The sequence below is a fragment of the Pinus tabuliformis genome, chromosome 6, assembly GCF_031772625.1.
Source record: "Pinus tabuliformis cultivar Carrire ecotype Pingquan chromosome 6, CPIR1, whole genome shotgun sequence".
NCBI classification, from domain to species: domain Eukaryota; kingdom Viridiplantae; phylum Streptophyta; class Pinopsida; order Pinales; family Pinaceae; genus Pinus; species Pinus tabuliformis.
In genome coordinates this window covers 2,076,556,540-2,076,569,255 of record NC_142292.1, presented here as the reverse complement: position 1 = coordinate 2,076,569,255, position 12,716 = coordinate 2,076,556,540, and the positions used below count along the sequence as shown (strand labels likewise).

Sequence of the window (12,716 nt, the reverse complement as noted above, 5' to 3'; positions counted from 1 at the left end):
AGTAGTGGAAGTAAAATAAAATCCTAGGGGAAGAGAGATAGCAAGGGTTTGGAAAAGAGTGGTATGAACAATGGGTTCTTCCGATGAAAAAGAAAAATTAGGTGGAATTATTAATGAGGAGGGAAATGAAGGAACAAAATAAGAAGAAGAAGGTTCAGGTGATAAATGAAGGAGAGATTCATGCACAACCTGATCTAATCTACTTACCAAGACAATCTTAGCAAATTGTTTAAGCAGATCATCTTTGGATTCTGATTAAGTAGTTTGGAATTCGGAAAAGTAAGGCTTTAGAAGGCTTTCATCAAATCACTGTTTTGGGTAACAAACTATCATATTTACTTATGAATAAACTATGTTCGAAAGCTAAGTCAAGCTCTATATCTTCTAAAGTAACAAAGCTCTTAGGAAGGGAATTAACCCTAGGCAGAGGACTTTGACTTGTTTCACTCTCAACTACACTCTTCTTCCTAATTATTTTTTCTAGATTATCTACAATTTTCGGTGGATTAGGATCTAGGTATGCTCTAGTATGTACTCTTTTGGGAGCCAAATCTACTACAAATATATACAGTTACCAAATTTTATACAACTTTGTAAATGATAGGCAGTCTTAGCTCAGATCTTAGAAATAAATTTATAAGCAGTGAGAAAAACTTTAATCTAGGGAAGCGTAAATACAAATCAAGTTTGTTCCTCCCCAGTATGGTCGCCAGAATGTGAGCACTCTATATTTCTTAAGACTGCGAAATAAATGCAAAGGTAACCACAAAACCACTTTCAAGTCTAGAAGCTAGCCCTCCTAAACTTAGAGAGCGATATCTCTGTTAGATTTGGCTTTGTTTGATTTTAGAATTTTAGGCTAGATGTGAAAGTTCAAGGTTTGGTTTTTGAATTGATTTTTTGGTTGTTTGGTATATAATGTAAGAAGGGACCATTGGGCAATGGAGTCAATTTGCTTTAGGTGGATCCTTTCAGCAGTGATAGATGAGTTTAACAAGGCAAGGTAGGTAGATTCATTGGATCTTATATGCTTGATGAGATGGGGAAGATGAAATGACTATGTATCCATTAAACATAGAGCAATTAAGAATTTTATTGCTTAACTCCGGTTGAAAACATCAAAATTGTTCAAAAGACAAAATTGAGTGTATTTAAACAAATTCAGAGTCTTTATTTTCTTTGAACAGAATGGATCAAAAACACATGTGAAATTACAGAGAAAGGAAAACACAATAAAAACAGAGAATATCACTTCACCAACAAAATTTGACACAGGAATCCTGAAAAGCTTCTATATTACTAAAAATTTGTCCATTGGAACTTGTGGAGCAGCTTTACATCAATGGTCTTTTTTTTCCATACAAAAATCAACCCTTACTACTTCGAAATATGAAGTATTTATAGAAAAATTACAAAAACATCTTGATTTCAGAATATCAAGGCAAAATCCTAAATTATCTAAAATTGTTTACACAAATAGTATAAAATTTTAAGAAATTGAATTTCTACATCTCACTGGCAATATTTTTCTGGTTTGTTGTTGGTGACTGGACCTAAAGAATAGCAGTTAGTTGTTGATGTCCTTATGGAGATTTGATGATTGTATAATCTAGTAACTCATGCAATTTTTCCCACCTCTATTCATCTAGAAGTTTAAACTTGATTAACTTTTGGTAAACCTCATCTACCTCTGTGAATTTCTCGAAGGTAGGCTTATTGAGAAACAAATGACTGATTTCATGTTTGATCAATAAATTGTAGCTTAGGCCTTCCATGAACGCCTTTCCTGTGAGTGTGCCCTTGATTTTAGCAAATTTTGACCTGTCTCTAGCAATAGTGTACAATTTATGCTAGTAATCTTCACGCTTGACCAATTTATCTCCTATCCCTTGTAATCCAAGGAGACCTTTTTGGTGCAATATGTTGAATTTCCTATGAAATCTCTGAGTGATGTTTTCCAGACTATTGCATTTAGTCTCCAATTGCAACATCAAATTCTTCTTAGTGAGAACTTTTCTCACTTCCAAAATGGTATATGTTATGTCTTCTATGTCTAGTTCTTCCAACTCTTCTCTGGATTTTGAATTTAATAGTCTTATTAGAGCTATAGCATCACTTGGTTTGGTGCCAAGGTCTTTCTTCACATCTGCTATAAGTTCTTTTGATTTCTGGACCAACTCATCTTGTTCAAAGATGATTTCAATAGATGGTCATATCCTTGTGATAGCTTCATTGATCTCTATCCAGATGTTTTCTTTGGCTTCTACAATGGTATCAGCTATGACAGATTGATTCTCCAGATATTCTATCCTCTATGTGAGCTTGTGTGTTTTCTGCAATTTTGCTAGATATACATTGTCTATTTTGAGCTTTTGTTCCTACAAATTATTTAATTTCTCAATTTCTTGGTCTTTAATAGACATATTTTCCATAGCCTTAAACAAATTTGTTGGTGTATTGTTAGACTGTCCTTTTGTTGTGACAATTGTTGTTGAAGTTGTTACTAATGTTGATGCCTCAGTTGTTGATGCAATTTCCACTGGGATTACAGCAAAGGAATTGCTTGTACTGCACTAGCTTGCTGCTCTTTTTCTTTCAGGAGTGTCTCTAGCTCCTTTTCCATTTTTTAAATCTAATTGTTATGTTCAATGATGATCATGAACATATTCTCCTTTTTCTTATCCTTCTCTCCATATTCCTTGGCATGTGGATCTTCAGTGGAAGGGAGCTTAAGTTGCTTATTCAACGCTGCCATATTTGCATTCTTACTCTTGATGATTTCTTTGGCTACCTTTACATCGTTGGGACCTTATCCCAGATTAATGACCAAATCTTCCAAAGACTTCATCTTTGTGTCTTTGGCCTGAGAAGAAACTCTTTCTAACTTTAATTTTGATTGTATATTATTTACCAAAACCTTAAGCTTAGTTGTTGCCATAGTTGTGTTTGTAATGGTGTTGTAAAGCATTTATCCAGACTGCTTGTGGAAGTCCATTTGTTCAATGGGATGGATTGTATCTATGCCAAAAGAGAATATAGATTCCTTGTAATCTTCTGCCGATCTGGCCTGAGCAACTTTAGGCTCCAAGAAGGCAACCTGCATTTTCCTCTTCTCTACATCAAAATATGACAGAAGTTTGTGTTGGGTGATGGTTGTTTGTTTCCAAAACTATGAAAAAGTGGTGGTCTTGGGTGCCTAGTTCTTTGCTTTGATTTCCCTATAAATGGAAAAAAAAACTTTGATCCTTATTACTCTGGTCTATGTCTCTTGATGGTGATGAAATTGGTGTATCTGTGAGCATTGGGGTCATCAGAGATGTATGAATAATTTTCTCTCTCCTTGACATTGAAGGGATATAGGGACCTATTAGAATGATGGGTTGTTGTAGTTCTGTATCCTGGTGCTGAGTTTCCCATGTATCTATAGTCTTATGTTTCTTGTTGTATACTATAAAATCTTTAGTTGAGATCTCTGTTACTGAAGGGGAGATACTTTCCCTTGGTCTTTTCTTTGTCTTTTCTCGAGGTAATGGAGTCTGTGAAGTAGATAGTACCTGCTCTTCGGCCTCCTGCAGAGTATTCTCCTGTCATTCTTCCTGGTTCATAAATTGTTCTATTTCTGGTCTAGGAGTATGGATTTAGGGGCGTACTTTTGTTCCATTCTTAATTTTAGAGATTATCCCAAAAGGGTCATAAGACAAAGTAAAGTTATTTTTTAAATTCTTCTGCTTCAGGATAGCCTCTACCTCTTATCCTACTGACCTTGCATTGCATATAAATGGCCCAACTTGTGTTTTCATTTTGAACTATGCCTTCATCTTGGTTGACAGGAAGTGTAGTTGATCCATGTTGATCATTTTCTTGATAAAATCTAAGGAAAATATTTGAATAGGCAGTTTATAGGGAGGCAATTCACATCCATATATTTTTATCTCTGTGTAAGATTAGTATAAATACAAGTCCCCTCTCTTGGTCTCATCACTCAAATGAAAAATTATCTTTATCTCTGGATGTATTCTGGGCAATGCATCATTGTTTAGCAAACTGACTACCATTTGTACAAACTAATCTACAAAATCACTGAATGTAAATTCAGTGTTGTTCTTCCTAACCAAGGAGGTCTAGTGAATGACTGATTGAGGGTTCCCTTGACTGTCTGTCTTTTGTAGCTGGAAAGGGAACCTATCTGACTGAGAATAAATAAATAAATACACCAAAATGGATGCATATCTAAAAACTCCTTTGGTTGAGAATTTCATGAATTGCTCATGAATCATCTCTACCAAAAATTCATTGTAACATAAAATAGTTGGTGGCTTTTCACCACTGGAAAATATAGAGAGAAATGCAAAAATGTTTTCATCTACCCACTGGTCAGAGTAGTATCCTAAGATGCAAGAAACCATGGAGATTATCTATTTGGCCTTCTCAGGAAAAATAGAAGCAAGGTAGGGAGGGTTTGTTTTGGGCAATTGAGAATCATCAAGCAAGAAATTTTCAAACACTTTGGCTCTCTAAGGGAAATCCAATTTTTTATATATTTCTGTAAGGAAATCTGGGTGAAAAGGTTGCCTTGGGTCAGTGTTTGTTATCTAGAGCATCTCTGAAATTGAGTGGCCATTAATGGAAAAGAGAACTTCACCATTCTGGGCCATTATTGTTCTTTGGCTAGGCATATAGCGGAATTGACACCAGGTTACAAATTCAAGGAAATCGTAGGTTTGTGCAAAAATGTATTGGGGAAAGAAAGAGTTCCATAATCTCAATTCATCACTGAGGTCTAGATGGTTCTGTTTGAGCCAATTGTGAAGTTCGTATAAGTCGAATTCACAATTGGTCTCTATAACTTGATAGAGTTGATCAACTAAAGGCTGGTGGTCCAAATCTATGGCTAGGGGTAGCATGGGATTCTCCTGGGGAACATATTTCTTCTTGGATGACATAATTGAGCAAACTGAGGCATCGGTTTTCCTGTAAATACCTAATCAGAGAGCTGGATGGTCGAGTGAGGAATTGGAGAGGACTGTGAATGCGTTGAAGCTTCTGAAAATGGCAGGGCTCTGAGAGGAGACACGATGCTGATCAAAATAGTTTTCAACAGAAAAATAACCAAGGAAGGTTCAATGTCCGTGAAATCGGACATTTATAAAAAAAAAAGTTATCATTCACAAAAAGTCGTTTATTTTGGCGTGGGGGAATAGAATTAATGAATAACAGACTTCTATAATGGACAAGTGAAAACAAACATATTGTAACGGGGGTAAAATGTAGACACATGGCGTTCAAGGATTGGGGGAGATATGGTGACGTGTGAGCGTGGGAGGAAGGCGCGGGGATGAAGGGGTAAGCAGGAGCATGGTGGAGAGGGAGGAGGTATGTGGTAGTAGGGGAGTGGATAAGATGGGGACATGGCACGGTGGAACTGCGGGGATAAGACCAACGAGCGGTCAACGGAGGGGAAAGTGGTTTTGAGGGGAACCTGGAGGGGGGTAGTGACGGGAGGTGGTTTTGTAGGGGGGAAGTGGGGTGCACGAGAGGGTGACAGGTAGAGGGAAGCGGGTTTGTGAAGACCGCTTCCCCGAACCCCCCTATCGAATATCGCTCGAAAGGGGTTGGGGAGGGGGTAGAATGGTGTGGTCGTTGTTGATTTGGGTGGGCCACATCCGATCCGTTGGTTTGTGCCATTGGGTTACCACAAAACGACAAGGTGTTGTATCAAACACATTTTATTACATCCCAACAAAAAGTTTTTGTCGTCTTTTGACTTTAATAAAATCAAAATCAAACCTTTATGCCTAAAGTACCTTATTACAACTTGGTAATCGTGATTAAATGACATGATTATGTATTCTAAACTAAATTAATCTATCTTTAAACTTGATTAATTAACTTTGAACGAGATTAATTTATCCCAAAGGCGCATTTTGATTTGCTAGCCTTTTTATTGCTTTTTCTAAGGTTTTTCAATTTCTTTTTATGTTTTTGCTAATTAACCAAGATTAAATAATTTGGTTAATCCCTTTTTATTCTACCTATTCAATTTCAACCAAGATTACACTAGATGGTTGATTTATTCACTAACCTAGACTAACTTTATTTAATTTAGTTTAATCATGTTTAAACAATATGATTAAACTAGCTACTCTATTTCTAACTTTGAGGTGGCATTTGAACAAGTTGCACACTTCCTTGAAAATTCCAAAAGTATTATTGATGTATTTTATTTTTTTTGGAGTGGCATTTAGACTTGCTCACTTTCATATATGTGTGTGTGTGTGTGTGTGTTGTGGGGTTTCTTCATTCTTTTTCTTTATTTGTTTTTCTTTTGTTTTTTTTTCACATATACTCTTTTTTATACCCATTTTTTGTTTTTTCTTCTATGTATATATTTTTTTATTTTTGTAAATCATTTGCAGAATACAATATTATTTACAATTTGATCAACTGAAAGATAATAGCCAATCATCATTTGATCATATGAATCATAGGGCCCTAACAACAACAAAGGAAGGTGAGAATATTTGCGGTAGCCTAGGGCAACGAGTGATCAATTGGTTCTAGAGGAAAGAACCACGGAGATGCCAAGAGCCCAAACTCAAGAGAAATTTTGGTGAGGTATCATGTAGCAAGGTGGAGACTTGTTACTTTAGAGGCTATAGTTCGCAAGTTGAAGCTATTATGATATGACCAAAAGGTCATAAATTTTTGTACCTTGGGAATCTAATGCAGGAACATCAACCCACCTCCGGAAAATCATCTAATAAGACGATCTTCTAGAAAGCAAACATGGCCATGAGGATAAAGTTTCCTCGAATGCATTGGTTTTCCCAATTTCTAGGGATCATGAGCAATTTTAGAGATTACATTGAGATATTTTTTTAGAAAATCATGGATCCAAAGTGATCCATGACATGTATTTTCCTCTATAAATTTGTAATCCTTCGAATTGTGAAAGAGGAGGCAAGTCATGATGTAGTCAATCCAAGGAGCGGCTAGGACCATAGAGTTTGTTCGTAGTGTAGTTGGTTCTGAATATTAATGAAATTATATATTTATGTGTAATTGTAAAGTGTCTATGAGCTTTAATTTTTGTGTGAAATCTTGTTGATTCATAAATATATGTGAATTGTGTTAGCTAGTGAGGAGATCCTCTATCGTTCATTGAAAAGATCGATGTTGATTATAAGTTGCATTGATGTTGCATGTAAAATAACGACTGTGCGAGTCTAATGTGAGGAGAATCATTGTGGCTCATTTTGGCCTATGGATTTTTTTTACCCTCACGTATATGTGGTTGTTCGGTTTTGTAGCTCCAAATGAGGTCACAATCATTTGTTATGAGATGGATGAATGGTTAGGAAGGGTGTTGAAACTGTGATAAAGAAGCTACCCAATGATTTGGAGATTGAGAGTTAGAGGAGTCGGAGTTCAATCAAATGATGCTTGCAAAGACAATGTGCGTGGAGATATTAATTTCCGGTGCCTGAAATAAACATGTTGACATTGTGAATGTCATCACTCATCGCTAAGAGAGACTCGACAAATTATTTTGGAGATTTTGTTTAGAGGAGCAAAGGGGCACAAAAAAAAAGAATTAAGGGTTGACTATGAGCCCATAACCCACAGTCCAAGATCGAGACTTGAAAAAAAAAAAGTAGAAAATGAAGAAACCCAAAATTGTTTGCATCAGACATTCATTTCAATTGTGTCACTAGATGACAACTTCCATATTATACTTTAATTTTCTTGTTTAGAATTTACATGTTCATAATCATCACCTAATGGATGATTTGGGCTCTACATGTTTACCATGGAATTTGCATTGTCCTCACCTTTTTATTAAATAGGCTACAAGCAATGTCATTCATAATAGAATCATAATTAAGTTGTCAAATTTTAATTTTGCTTGAACCCAACATTATTATCAAGAAGTATAAAAACCCTTTACTAACACATTTCGTATATTCAAACATTTTTTAATTCCAACATTATTATCAAAAAGTGTAAAAGCCTTTTACTAACACATTTCTTATATTCAATCATTTTTTTACTTCCAACATTATTATCAAAGTGTAAAAGCCCTTTACTAACACATCTCGTATATTGAAACATTTTTTTACTTCCATGGTTGGGTTCTTCTTTACCATTCAATTTATTGTCTCATCCTCAAAATAATTCTTAATAAACCCTTATTCACTCACATATAGGGGTTGAAACCTATGAGTGAAGTAATGTCAACAAGTCTATCCCAATACTATTTACATGTTCCAAGTCTATGCCTATGCTATTTACATGTTCCCTGTCCCATGGTTTATAAGGTCTTATATGACCATAAAAACTCGACAATTATTGGTGCATAGTTGGGAAGACATTACACAAACAACAAAATTGTAATGCAATTCATAAACAATTTATTCATTGACGTATCTCTCAACACCGACGTGATTTCACATGTCAAGGTGCTGTGGTGTAGTCGGTTATCTCGTCAGTCTTACACACTGAAGGTCCCCAGTTCGAACCTGGGCAGCACCATGAGTTAAGCTAGTCGTCTGTCTCAGAGTATCCCTTTTGCCTGGTTCGCTAGGTGAAGGTTCCATCTTTGCCACCTGGGCAGCACCATGACTTAAGCTAGTCGTCTCTCTCAGAGCATCCCATAATAATTATATTTGAAAAACCATGTCCGGCATATGCTTTTCCACTTAGCTTCCAACTGAATGTCTCCAGTTCGAACTTTGCAGCACCACGACTCAGGTCATATTCATTCCTTTCAGAGTAATTGTTTTGCCTGGTTCCTATGTGAGGAGATCCCATGCTTAGAGCCAAAATAGAAACCCATGCTTAGTAATGCTTTGGCATCACTTTCATCGATTTTTATAGGCCTTGATTCTATCAATTTAACTCGAAGATTTGTAGATTTTATGTTCAGGCTACGTATTCTGGTATCCATTCTTGATTTATGTCCTGTGAGATTGGTGGTATCCATTATTATTGAGCCAACTAGTGTGGGATTTGCGTGTTTAGAGTTTCTAAGATTTTATTAGGCAGCAAACTTAAGTCCCAGTTGAATTCAAGTTGGTGTTTATATCCATTTCAAGCATTAATCTGTGACAAATATTGAAGTACAGAGGAATTTAAAACAGTAACATGATATGATACTATCATAAAACCTGTAATATAGAACACTACCTGGAAAACTGCAATATTAGCTGATAATACCCATCTCAAATATAAACGAAACACAGATACATAACAGTGCCAGATATAATTACCAAATATGTGAGAAAGCCAAAGAATGTGGCATTTATGCATACTATGGAAATGAGAGCTACCCCTGAACAAATTGGTAGACTTCTCTTACAAGAAAACAAAATCTTATACTGTCCAAATTTCACACCATAATCATAGATATACCCAATCCAACACAAATATTGTAACAATAAATAAGAGAATAATGAAACAAATATGCATGAGAGCCAGAGCTTGCAGGAATTATACCCATTAACTATGCACTGATTTCTTCCATGGATTACTCATCAAGCCCTGTACTAGAACAATCAACCCTCTTTTGCTCTGCATTTGTCATCAATTGATAGACCTCTATTTTCTAGGTTTGTTCTGCACAATATAGAATGTGGAGAAGGGTTTAGGGTGAACTTGGCCTCCTCGCCACTAGGAAGAGACCTACTTTTGAGGCCACAACATTGCCATGCCTTTCAGCTTTGTTTTCTTGGGGCATCTCTGCAATGACTTCATCATCTACTTCAGTAGATGATTTGCAGTTGTTTGTGTTGAGATTTTCTGTTTTTAGTCAAATAGTCAAAAATCTCTGAAGGATGACAACAATAGGGATTCAGTTCCTAGATTAGCTCCAGGTTGTTGGGAGGGAGTTAATGCCTCCTATATTTGATGTGAGAGAGTTATGAGGCTGTTAGATTGTCTATGCTATATAACAGTCAATCATTCGGATGATTTTCCAAGAGAGAGTGTGAGTATTTCATGATGTAATCTCCAATTTAATTAATATATCCCTGATGACTATGTTCGGTGGACGTAGCCCAGATTGGTTGGGTGAACCACGTTAATTCTTGTGTTTATGTGCTTGATAATTGATGTGTATTTATGTTTGTTGTGCACCTGATCCAACAATTGGTATCAGAGCAAGTTGGAGGAGCCGCTGGAAATTTTGGAGGTGGAGCGTTGGTGTTGCTGGAGCGCTAAGCCTGTGTGTGAGCTTGGATTGTTGGTTGAGTACTCCTGGTGCGTATTTCATTAAATACTCCTGGTTGCCTTATGGGGACAGGTGCGTTTTTTTCGTAATTCAAGTCTTCACTGCTTATATCTTTTGCTTCGAAAAGAGATAGAGTATTTATGGCGCTGGAACTCCTAGACCAGCCATTAGATCTGAGACTTTTGTGATCTATAATGTTGATATCAGTCTTTCGGATTAATCACATTGCTAGGATTTGGTCGATGTTTTGAACCAGCTAATGTGGTTAATCCTCATGACAAGGTGAGAGATCAATAGGTCTGAGGGAATAAATAGCAATTAGGATGCATCACTGCCCAGAGTTTGTTGTTGGAAAATAGCCGTTGGGAAATAGTCGTTAGGTAACTTGTTATGTAGTAAATAAATATTTAGTTTCGATATTTTAAAATGATAAAATTAAATTTAGTTATAAATTAGTTGTTGTGTAATAAATAAATATTAAATTTCGGTATTATAAATGGAATATTAGAATTAAATATTAATTTTTAGAGCTAATTAATATTAACTATTGTAGTAATATTGTCTAGAGATAATTAATAATATAGTTTGTTAGGGTTTGACTTATAGTAATAGAAACTAGTTGTTATGAAGTAATATTATTTAGAAATCATAGGTAATATTATTGTGTTGTCGTTCTTAGGAAGGCTAAGCCTCCTAAGAAAAACCTGAACAAAGTTGAGTTCCTTGCCCTTAAGTCCCTTAAGGACAACCCTGGCATTGTCGTCCTTAAGGCGAACAAAGGTGCGGCTGTTGTCATTCTTGATAAGTATGATTATATCTACAAAATGGTGGACCATATTTCTAGCAGTGGAAGTTACATTAAGCTCAAGAAGAATCCCATTAAGTCTATTTCGAAAGAGGTAGCCTCCACTATTAAAGTCAATTCTTCTCTTCTTCCCCTTTCCCGGAAGCTCATCGAAAGCAATCCCCTTACCCCTAGGATCTACGGCCTTCCAAAGATTCATAAACCTGGGGCCTCCTTAAGGCCTATTCTTAACACAATAAGTGGACCTACCTATCTTCTTGCAAAATTCCTTGCCCAAAAACTCAAACCTCTTATTGGTCGCACTGATTCTTTCGTTAAAGACTCTGCCTCCTTTGTTCAAGAGTGGAGAGATATCAAATTAGAGCCTACTGATTTGTTGGTTAGCTTTGACATCTTATCCCTATACACCAAAATCCTCATCCAAGAGGCCATTGATATCATTAATCGCATCACCGATGAAAAAACTGCCAAGTTTGTCGGCCTCTGCCTCACCTCAACTTTCTTCAGTTTCCAAGGTGAGTTCTATGAGAAAACTTGCGGTGTAGCAATGGGCTCCCCTCTTTCCCCTATCATAGAAAACTTGTTTATGGAGGATTTTGAGGCCAAGGCCCAATGACGTGAACAGCCCTCACAATTTCTTTACAGACATCGAACGTGGCTTTCTAGATCTCCTTACCTTCTTGGGTGTCGTCTGTTGAATCGTTGTGAAGAATTTCGTGTGTTTGAAGGAAGAGTTTGTGTAAATACCTGATACCATTTAACCCTCGAAATGTTCGTATCGTGATACAGTCAATAGAGTCGGAGCAAATTGATTTTCTTCCACATATTCACCCAATAATGTTTCTGTGAACTCAAACTCTCCGAAACAAATCATGTAATACGTTCACGTATTCATTCATCTGTCCCGCTTCCACAATTTTACAGTATTTGCACAGTGAATGCTCAGTACCGATAGTAATTTTACAATACTTGCACAGTGAATGCTCAATTTTTTTTTTCTGTAATCTTGCACAGCCACAAGTCAGTTGTTTTTTGTTTATAAAACAAAAACATAGGCAGTTTTCTTTGTAAACACAAAGGCAAAGGCAATTTTTTTTTTTTATTTGCTGGTTGGTTATTGGAGATTATTGTGTTTTTTTTTGCTGATACGAGATGGCCAAAACACAAAGTGCTCGTTTTGAAATTGAGAAATTTAATGGGAAAAATAATTTTGAGATCTGGAAGGTGAAGATGCACGATCTGGTGGTTCAACAAGGTGTGGGGAAAGCACTGTTGGGGAAGAACAAATGACCTCCTTCCATGACGGAGGATGAATGGGATGAGATGGACGATAGAGCTCTGAGCGCAATTCGGTTATGTCTGGCGGATGATGTTCTGTTCAACATTGTGTCAGAGAAAACCGCCGCAGGCTTGTGGTCGAAGCTTGAGAAGCTCTATATGACGAAATCTTTGACAAACCGAATTCTCCTGAAACGGCAGCTTTACAGTTTGCGGATGAAAGAAGGTACCTCAATTGCTGATCACCTGAATGTTTTTAATACCTTGTTGGTGCAATTAAACAGTCTAGATGTGAAATTTGATTCAGAATATAAGGCGATAACTTTATTATGTTCTTTGCCTGAATCCTAGGATCACTTTGTTACTTCCATAAGTTTTAGTACATCAGAAATTCTTGAATTTGAC

General features: G+C 36.4%; 1 non-coding gene across 1 annotated transcript; it reads left to right on the top strand.

Annotated features, from left to right (window-relative positions):
- The first annotated feature begins 8,458 nt into the window (after positions 1-8,458).
- TRNAV-UAC (transfer RNA valine (anticodon UAC)) lies at positions 8,459-8,532 on the top strand. The gene has a single exon. It is a non-coding gene; the product is annotated as a tRNA-Val (tRNA).
- Positions 8,533-12,716: the final 4,184 nt, after the last annotated feature.